This window comes from Danio aesculapii, chromosome 16 (genome assembly GCF_903798145.1).
Source record: "Danio aesculapii chromosome 16, fDanAes4.1, whole genome shotgun sequence".
Taxonomy (NCBI): Eukaryota; Metazoa; Chordata; class Actinopteri; order Cypriniformes; family Danionidae; genus Danio; species Danio aesculapii.
In genome coordinates, this window is record NC_079450.1 from 35,687,100 (window position 1) to 35,698,441 (window position 11,342).

An 11,342-nucleotide genomic window follows, 5' to 3' on the forward strand; every position below is an offset into this window, starting at 1 on the left:
ATATACCAAAGAAACTTTTATATTTAGAAATATTATCCTGGATGTAACTGCAATGTCATTACAATGTTATAACAATGTAATCATAATGTAATAACAATGTTATAACAATGTAACAGCAATGTAATAACAATGTAATTACAATGTTATAACAATGTTACAGCAATGTAATAACAATTTTATAACAATGTAACAGCAATGTAATAACAATGTAATTACAGTGTTATAACAAAGTAATTACAATGTTATAACAATGTAATAACAATGTAACAACAATTTTATAACAATGTAACAACAATGTAATAACATGTAATTACAATGTAATAGCAAAAACAATGTTATAACAATGCAACATATTCTACTAGAGAATAACACAAACTCTGTTTGAATAATTCAAAACATAACAATTTATTAGTCAGGTAAATGTATATTATTCCAATTCATTCAGTCAATTCATAAACGATCAATGCAAGACATCAAATTATCAAAGATAAATCCAAGATTAAAAGATGCATACCTGACTTCAAAATATACCTAGCATGGAACATGAAGTTCCATGCTATGGGCTGATCTAACAGAATCGTCCCGAACATTTAGAAACTTTACTTTAAGTAGTCAACCTAAGAATCTCCTCGAGGAAAGGGGTGTGTTAAATAACAAAAGGCATTTGCATTTAGTGGAAGAGTTTCTGTCTATAGGAAAGGCATACCCTTCGCAGTGGTTCAACAGATACCTGAAGTTATATATTTATTGTTTTGATTATGTCTATTTCTAAGGGAATGAGACCATTGTACCAGTCGCATTGAGACATTTCAAATGATATCAAACATGATAGATAAAGTGACTTGGATTAATATAGAACATTCATACTTTGAAATGACCATTCTGTGTGAGTAGAGTGAAAAGGGGCTGATTGACCAAGGGGTGTTTCGGGAGATGTTTCAAATGTAAATGGAGGAAAGGAGGGGAGCTATTTTTCCCGCATTACCACCTGGTGGGTTGTGGAGCCGATTGTCTGTGTTTTCAGCTCATATTTGAATTGTCAAAGACATCAAAGTATTTGGGGTATCTCAAGTCTTACACATGTTCACAAAGATTTTGATATTTCTGTTATTCATTTACAGTACATTGTTGGTATTAATGTTATTTGTGTGTCTTCACTAAAAAACATGTCAAAACAATTAAATCAAAATAGTTTATTTAATTAAATATTAATTAAAGTTTATTGTGATGGACAGATAAGTTGAATGAAATTAAAATGTAATGTTTTAACCTGAACTTGAACCACTCGATTTGTTTATCATAAATTAAGGTTAAAATAAAGTTATTTCATTTCATTCATTTTCTTTTCGGCTTAGTCCTTTTATTAATCTGGGGTCGCCACAGCGGAATGAACCACCAACTTATGCAGCATATGTTTTTGTACGCAGCGGATACCCTCCCAGCTGCAAAATAAAGTTCTTGTTTTTGTTTATTTAAGTCTGGGTGTTTTTGTTTGTTTGTTTGTTTGTTTTTTGTTTGTTTGTTTGCACAACAATGGAAAGAGACCAATTGTAGTGTTTAGTTTAATTTAGTTAAAGATTTGAGTTTAATGTTTATGCATAAAAGCTATTTGAATTATTTGAATCTTCTATGTGAAGCTACTTTGACACAATCTACATTGTAAAAGCGCTATACAAATAAAGGTCAATTGAATTGAATTGAAAATTAGTTTCTTAAATAGTGTTATGGAAGCAGACGGACAAACAAGGTGAGTAGATGAATAACGGTGTTTATTTACAACAGTGAGCACACAAGGAGAACTGATGATAAGTGACTGGATTTTGGTTGTGTTGAGGATCCTTTGAGGCAGATTGGATGACAGACACCGAGGGAGACCGAATGCACACACCAGAGGGCTTGTGGGGAAGACAGACTGACGATAAACACAAGGCAGACAGGATACCGGGAACACTGGACAGACTAGGAGAAACAGAGAGTAGGTAAGTACAATATTTCTGAAATCGAGGGTTAGTGATTACCAGGAGGTGTTCACTCAGAGTCCGCTTCGTAGGAACGAGACCGGACCATGAGTGAAATGAAGGTGTGTGCTTATATAGTGTGTCTGAGTGATTGGGTGCAGCTGTGCGTGGTTAATACTCAGGTGAAGGTGATCGTTGCGTGATGCTGGTGGAAGAGCCTGGCCAATCCGTGACATTACCCCCCTACCCAGGGCCCGCTCCTGAGGGCCTAAACCTCCGACGCCGTGGTGGTCTACCACGTCCACGAGGTGCTGGGAACTCAGGGTGATTGGAGTGGAACTCCTCCATAAGTGCGGGATCCAATATATCTGATCTGGGGACCCAAGACCTTTCCTCTGGACCATATCCCTCCCAGTCGACAAGGTACTCCAGATGACCACCACGACGTCGGGACCGCAGGATGTCCTTGACCTTGTAGATGGACCCTTCTTCCAACATCAGTGGGGGAGGAGGTTCCTCTTCATGGCCAGGCTCTGTGGAGGGAATCAGAGGGTCGTGAAAGGGTTTGAGGAGTGACACGTGGAATGTGGGGTGGATTCTGTATTGTGGTGGTAACTGTAACTTAAACGTGAGGGGGTTGACCTGTTCCAGGATGGTGAAGGGACCAACAAATCTGGGACTTAGTTTTCGGGAGGGCAGTCGCAAGCGGATATCTCGGGTGGAGAGCCAGACTTTCTGCCCTGGAGTATAGATGGGACCTGGACTCCTCCTTTTATCTGATACCTCCTTTGCTCTGCGTACAGCCCTCTGGAGATGGTGATGAGCGTCGTCCCAGACCCTCTCGCTCTCCCGGAACCAGTAATCCACTGCGGGGACATCAGATGGTTCGCCATCCCAGGGAAAGAGTGGAGGTTGAAATCCTAGGATGCACTGGAATGGCGTAAGTCCAGTGGTAGGTTGCCGCAGTGAATTCTGGGCGTATTCCGCCCAGCCCAGAAACTGGCTCCAGGAGTTTTGATGACCGTGACAGAAGGTCCTGAGGAACCGCCCCACTTCCTGAATTTTCCTCTCGGTCTGGCCGTTGGTCTGTGGGTGGTAGCCAGACGAGAGGCTTACGGTCACACCTAGGAGTCTGAAGAAGGCTTTCCATAGTCTGGAGATGAATTGGGGTCCTCGGTCCGAGACTATATCTTCTGGTACTCCAAAATTTCGAAAGACATGGTTGAACAGGTTTTCGGCGGTCTCTAGGGCTGTGGGCAGACCCTTCAACGGAATTAAACGACAGAACTTAGAAAATCGATCCACAATGACTAAAATACAAGTATTACCTTCGGATGATGGGAGATCTGTCATGAAGTCAACTCCTAGGTGTGACCAGGGGCGGTTCGGGATGGGCAAGGGATGGAGTTTACCTGCAGGCAGATGGCGAGGACTCTTTGACATAGCACATTCCCTACAGCCTTGGACGTATCTCCTCACATCCCTCGCCATGTTCGGCCACCAAAAGCGTTGGGAAAGCAACGAGAGGGTGTTGTTGGCCCCGGGATGTCCTGTGCCCAAAGATGTATGGCTGGAATGAATAAGATCTACCCGTTGGTTTTCAGGGATGAAGCGTCGATTGGGGGGACAGCCCGGCGGAATCCTCGAGTCTGGAGTGGCGACGACTGTAGGAGCGGACCAGGTGATGGGACAAACAGAAATTTGTTCTGGGAGGATCTTGGCTGGTGTTTCTATGATTTCCGGCTGATCATAAATTCTGGAAAGGGCGTCTGCTCGGACGTTCTTTGATCTTGGTCGGTAAGAGATTGAGAATTGGAATCTGGAGAAGAACAAAGACCACCGGACCTGACGAGGACAGAGTCTTTTGGCTTCTTTGAGGTACTGTAGATTTTTATGGTCAGTAATCACCTGGAATGGATGTTTGGCTCCCTCCAGCCAGTGTCGCCATTCCTCTAGAGCGAGCTTGATCGCTAGTAGTTCTCGATTCCCGATGTCATAGTTCCTTTCCGCCAGGCTGAGTTTCCTGGAGAAATAGGCGCATGGATGGAGTAATGCTGGTGTACCGTGGTATTGAGACAGAATGGCTCCCACTCCAGTGGTCGACGCATCCACTTCTACCACGAAAGGTAGGTCAGGATCAGGGTGAGTCAGGAGTGGAGCTTGAGTGAAGGAGTGTTTGAGATTGTGGAAGGCTGCGGCGGCTTCGGGAGGCCAGGAGAGTTTCTTGGGTTGTTTTCGGAGTAGGTTGGTCAGCGGAGCGGTGATGAGACTGTAGTTGTGGATGAAACGTCGATAGAAATTGGCAAATCCTAGAAATCGTTGGAGTTCTTTAATGGTTGTGGGTTCTGGCCAGGAAACAACGGATTTGACCTTCCCCTCGTCCATGCGAACCCCATTTTGGTCGATGATGTACCCTAGGAACTGAACAGAGGGTAAGTGGAATGAGCATTTCTCTGCCTTGAGGTACAATTGGTGCTCTCTGAGGGTTTGTAGGACCTCCGCAACGTGGTGGCGATGTTCAGCCTCACTCCGGGAGTAAATCAAGATATCATCAATGTAGACTATGACTGAGAGGTGGAGGAACTCCCGGAGGACTTCATGGATGAAGTTTTGGAATACGGAGGGGGCGTTGACCAGACCATAGGGCATGACCAGGTACTCATAGTGCCCTGTAGGGGTCACAAACGCCGTCTTCCATTCGTCCCCCTCGCGTATTCTTACCAGATTGTAAGCGCTGCGGAGGTCCAACTTAGTGAATATCTTTGCTGATCGGAGTTGTTCCAGGGCCGCAGGGACGAGAGGAAGCGGATATCTGAATTTGATTGTACCTTGATTCAGGACTCGATAGTCTATACAAGGCCGCAACCCTCCATCCTTCTTGGCCACGAAGAAGAAACTTGAGGCCGCGGGTGACGTGGACTGACGAATATACCCCTGACTCAGAGCCTCATGAATATACTCCTCCATGGCCTTAGTTTCCGGAAGGGACAACGGGTAGATCCTACCTTTGGGCATAGGAGCATCCGGAAGCAGGTCTATTGCGCAGTCCCATGGCCGATGTGGAGGTAGCTGGGAAGCTCTCTTGGGGCAAAATACGTCCTCGTATGCGGAGTAGATTTTCGGGATCTGGATGGATCGTTTATCGACTGGACTTTCGACAGACGTGACGTAGACGGTAAGGGGTCTCTGAAGTTGAACGGGTAGGTCGGGAAAACAACTGGATCTGCAGTCTTCACCCCATCTCTTTATTTCTCCTGTGCCCCAAGAGAGGATGGGATCGTGCTTCACCAGCCACGGGCGCCCTAGGATGATATCCATAGATGCACCCTCCAGAACCAGAAATTGAATCTCCTCTTTGTGGAGCAATCCCACTTGGAGATTGATAGGTTCACATTTACGATGGATACGTGCCTGGGAATGGATATTGTTGGTTATGGGTTGAATCTGGTAGACGTGCGTCGAGGCTTCGGTGTTAAGCTGGAGGTGGCGACAGAGGGCGTATGAGATAAAATTTCCAGCTGACCCGGAGTCGATGAGGGCCGTGACTGAAACAGATACAGAAGGGGTAGTTAACTGGACATTGGTGGTGAGAGGATGCATTTTTTCAATGGGAGAACTGAACACACTCACCAAGGGACGTGCTGGACGAATGGGACAGTCCAGTCTGACATGTCCTTCGGCTCGACAGTACATACACAGACCCCGGGTCAGCCTCCTCTGTCGCTCAGCGATTGTGAGTCTACCAGATTCTACGATCATTGGTTCTGGTTCTGGAGGGACGGCTGGCTCTGGCGAACGGAGGAGTGCTTGGGGTACTGGCGGAAGATCATGCTGGTAGACCCTCAGACGATCAGAACAGCGGAGAGAATGTTGAATGAATTTCTCCAACCCCATGGTATCGTCGAGGGCTGCCAGTTGTAATCGGAGGCTGGGCTCCAATCCGAGCCGGTAGGTGGTGAGGAGAGATCGCTCATTCCATCCACTAGCAGCAGCCAGAGTGCGGAATCGGAGCGCATAATCCTGAGTGGACATGGCTCCCTGTTTGAGATGGTATAACTGTTCTCCGGCTGCTACTTCTGCATCTGCGCGACCAAAAACCTCCTTAAAATATTTGGTGAACATTTGAATGGAGCTTGTTACCGGCCCAGACTGTTGCCAGATGGTTTCTGTCCACCGAAGAGCCGATCCAGAGAGAAGGGAGATGATGAACGCAATTTTGGACCAATCTGTGGGATATAACTCAGGTTGCATGGTAAATACCAGTGAACATTGTAACAGAAAACCATTGCACTCCTCCGCCCCGCCAGAGTAGGGCGCTGGTCGAGCCATGGGACTGGATGAGTGGGTGGACGGTGAAGAAGTGCTCGGTGCTGGTGGTGCTTCGGGAAGTGGAGCAGATGGTGACAAGACTCTCTTCAGCGAGTCCACCAACTCCTGAATGGGATCGTGAGTGCTCATGCTGTTGATTGTAGTAGGTCCGGTCTTCTGTTATGGAAGCAGACGGACAAACAAGGTGAGTAGATGAATAACGGTGTTTATTTACAACAGTGAGCACACAAGGAGAACTGATGATAAGTGACTGGATTTTGGTTGTGTTGAGGATCCTTTGAGGCAGATTGGATGACAGACACCGAGGGAGACCGAATGCACACACCAGAGGGCTTGAGGGGAAGACAGACTGACGATAAACACAAGGCAGACAGGATACCGGGAACACTGGACAGACTAGGAGAAACAGAGAGTAGGTAAGTACAATATTTCTGAAATCGAGGGTTAGTGATTACCAGGAGGTGTTCACTCAGTGTCCGCTTCGTAGGAACGAGACCGGACCATGAGTGAAGTGAAGGTGTGTGCTTATATAGTGTGTCTGAGTGATTGGGTGCAGCTGTGCGTGGTTAATACTCAGGTGAAGGTGATCGTTGCGTGATGCTGGTGGAAGAGCCTGGCCAATCCGTGACAAATAGTGTTTTACTATCACTTGGATGAGCTTTTTAGAAATCACAAGACTAACCCCTACTTCTCTCCTGCACAGAGTAATTAAAAAGTGAAGATAAAACTAATTGGGATCATAATAATAAAAAAAGAAGTTACGTTCCTGATCAAATCACCTTTGGACCAGAATACAGTGTCATCTGAGGAAACGAAATGAGGAAGGTATTTTGTTCTGGTCACAAATAGCAAGACTTGGTAAACATATATGGCTGTTATTTATATGAGAGTTATATTATCTAATGGCTCATTCATTACTTATTAATATTGTAGGCATTTGCTTGGTTTTTGTCTTTAGTTCTTATGCATTTGATTCTGGAGTAGATGCAAAGTCCATACAAGATGCAAAGATCTTTGGTCAAAACAAACAAATATCATGAATAATCACCATCATCCATTTCTGTCATTTTAAAACAGTTAATTCAAATTCTACATTTACAATAAAAACCTTTGATGACTCTCTTGACACCAACTCTACACTAAACCCAAATATGATATCGAATACAAACTATAAATAAAATATCCTTTAGAACCTAAAGAGAATTACTAAGTAACAAAAAAAGATGCAAAATCTGACTTTGCAGCAGCTTTTCTCAAAAAAAAAAGGAGACAGTATTTGTGCAGTTTTTGTTTGTGTGTGATTGTGCACATACAACAATGTAGAATTTGTAATTAGTGGTTTTGCTTTGTTGTTGTTGTTTTAACCTCAAAATGGCTCTGTGATTCATGAGAGAAACAGACCACAGTCAGAGACAATGAAGCTGTAACACGGGGAGTGACAGAGACAACTGAGGTTTAGGATCCACGTGCAGGTTTATTCTATGTCAGGGAGGCAATGGTCAACACAGGTGCAAACAGATGTATAAAGGCAGTCCAGAATCGTAGTCAAACACAAGCGAGAGGTCAGTAGACAGGCGGCAGACAAGGAGAAAGAGAAACCAGGCAAAGATCAAAACACGGAGGAACAAGACTAGGGGAAACGCGTTGTAATGTCACTTTACAGATAACAAGACTCAGCAAAGGAAGTGAGTGTGTGTGCTGTTTAAATAATGTGTGTAATCAGTCTTTGACAATCCTCAGCTGGTGCAAGTGTAATCAGTCAAAATGAGGAAGCATGTGTGTTTGTGAACAGAGTGCATGTTTGAAAATGTAGTCCATGAATGGCAGATTTGTAGTCCATAGGTTATTGTGAAGGTGAGTGCTTACCAGCGACCTCTGGTGGTTAGAGATCGCTGGTAATCATGACAGAAGCTTCAAATGTGGATCTAGTTCAAATAACCTTGTTCATATCAGGAAGGATGATTAGTGAAAAAGAGGGCTTTTGTCTCCTGCTTCCCACAAGTAGGTCATGCTGTATGGACTGTCCCATTTCTCCAGCTATCTTCTAAAACTTCATGAATGGGGTTTTTCTGGAGTGTCTCCATAACTTTGTTATCGTTTACATTGATGACATCTTTGTCTATTCCCGGAACCAGGCTGAACATCGGCAGCAAAACACCATTTTTACCTGAAGCTGAAGACGTGCAAAGTATGCCAAACAGTCAGAAACAGATGCATGAATGATAAGCACATGAATGTATATTTACTGACTTAAGATGATTCGTAATACCAAGTCATGTTTTCAGTACCAAATTTATTATTTGAAAGCTTATTTTTATAACATAAATAAATATCCAATAAAATTATTTTACACAGAATTTTTTTTAAACAAGCTTAATAATAAGTTGTATTATAATTGGTCTATTAAGATTGCAAAGCTAATTGTGAATGTTTAATCAAATAATAACTTTGCTTCTTAATGTTAGCTTGCATCATAGCCCAACTGTTAATTTTAATTTTATCAGGTTACCTTTTTCTTGCTTTTTTCCAATCTTCCTCTGTATACGCCTCCACCCTTGCACATACATCTCTAGAAAACTGTCACCCTGTGGTGCAAACTTATGATATCAGCAATTGAGAGCTCCTGGCTATCAAGTTAATCCCTGAAGAACTACTGACATTGAATATATTGAAGCGATATTGTCTGTGATATTGAAGTCGCCATTTATGAACACATTGATATTAAAGAACGCCACACTCCAGAAGCCTACTCTGCAAGGATACTCAGAAGGAAAGGTCTTCGTTCCATTCTCATGGTGCCAGCTCTTTCCGAACACAGTTCATAAAATGCAAGGCTATGGACATCCAGGTAGCAGGCCTGGATTTCTTTTTTTGACATGATTAATGACAATAATATGTGAATTTCCACAACAGTAAACAATTTTTGTACATACTTTGTATATCATGAAATAAAAAACCTGCATCAGAAATCAAGATTTCTGAATCCTCTAGTTTAATTTCTCTAGCCACATGACCAGACCTGATTGCTGCCACACATGATCACAATGAAGAAATCAGAAACAGAAAGTGAAGTAGATAATAGAAAGAAAATAATTGAGATCTACCACTCTGAAAAGGTGTATAAAGCCATTTCTAAATCATTTGAGTGTCTGTTGTGACCTTTGACATGGTGAGTACATGATGTGTATGAAACTTTAGAGGAGACAAGTATGAGAGCACCAGATTGTTTTATGATGGAGAAATTAAGTCTAAGAACATTTTGAGACATTAAGGAGATCTCTTTAGAAACGTTAGTGGGAGCATTAGAGTTTTTGTCTCATGAGATGAATGTAAGAAGTAGAAGACTTAGACTAATGTCTCCATTTGATAGTAATTTCATTTCTGTCTAGGAGAAATATTTGAAATCAAAGAGAGCTCGCTTTTGATTTTCACTTTCTCTAGCCTTTTTTTTTACTCTGGGATAACATATTTTTCTTTTCAATAATGTTAATAATCTTCATCAATCAATGTTATTGATAACTACAGTTCTGATCTATTATTTATACTTCAGTGCTTGGGTGATGCAGTGCCGCAATAGGCAGTGCTGTAGCCTCACAGCAAAAAGGTTGCTGTTTCGAGCCTCGGCTGGGTTAGTTGGTGTTTCCGTGTGGAGTTTGTATGTTCTCCCTGCATCCGCGTGGGTTTCCTCCGGGTGCTCCAGTTTCCTCCGGGTGCTCCGGTTTCCTCCACAGTCCAAAGACATGCGGTACAGGTGAATTAGGAAGGCTAAATTGTCCAAAGTGAATGAGTGTGTATGGATGTTTCCCAGAGATGGGTTGCAGCTGGTAGGGCATCTGCTGCTCAAAACATGTGCTGGATAAGTTGGCGGTTCATTCTGCTGTGGCGACCCCGAATTAATAAAGTGACTAAGCATAAAAGAAAATGAATGAATGAATGAATGGATGAATGAATGAATGAACTTCAGTGCTATGTACACTCAACTCCAATGCTTTAGTGTGACATTGCAAAAACTCACTTTTGTCAGATTTTAATTTAAAAAGTACTTGTCTGTAATTTTAAAGGGCACCTATGGTGAAAAATCTACTTTTCAAGCTGTTTGGACAGACATATGTGCATGTAGGGTGTATAGACCGTCATATTGGGGTGATATAAACACACCCAGTCCTTTTTTTTCAATTTAGCAACATAAAAATGGTGGACCAATTGGAGCGGTTTTCAGATCGACCACAACTTTACGTAGGAGTGCGGTCCCCCCGCCCACCGAATTGATTGACAGCAGGAATAAAAGGGGTGTTGAGTTTGCTAGGTTCATCAATCATCATCAAATGTGATCAAGAGTGAGTTTCACATGTTTAAAATGTTTTAAAACGGAGCACATGTGTAATGAATTATAGCGATTTAGCTTAGCTTTACTTCATCAGCACAGCCGCGTGTCAGAACAATTATAAAGGAAGACGCTTCAATCCCGGTTTGTGGACGTTAAATCAGGTTTATTTTGTTCATTAACATAACAGATATTCACACAGCAGTGGAAATTAACCTGTATCCTGTCACATTTGCGTGCAAAAAGAGTGCAAAGCTAAACGCGCTCTGTCTGTCTGTGTGTGTGTGTGTGTGCACGTGTATCTCTGTGTGTGTGTGCGCGCCTGAACTTTGTGTGACTCTGCGATGCAACTGCACAATAAATACTAATTGGTAAAGTTCTTACTGTAGTATTTCTCACAAACGCTACGTGAGATCTGCTTCCTTTAAGTCTGACTCAGCCGAGGGAGGAGATTAAGGCAAGCAGAAAGGCACGTAGAAACGGTGGGCGGAGAGGACTAGCCTTAAAGGAGCAGTACACCAAAACCGCCACCCAGTGAAAAAATGTATAAATAGGAATTTAATAAAAGGTATAATAAAAAATCTGATGGGTGTTTTGAGCTGAAACTTTACACACACTTTCTGGAGACGCAAAACACTTCTATTAAATCTGAAAAAAAGGCTAACCTAGGTGCCCTTTAAGGGTTTGATACCTTGCTGAGGGGTACCAAAGATGGAGAGAGTGCAGCTCAT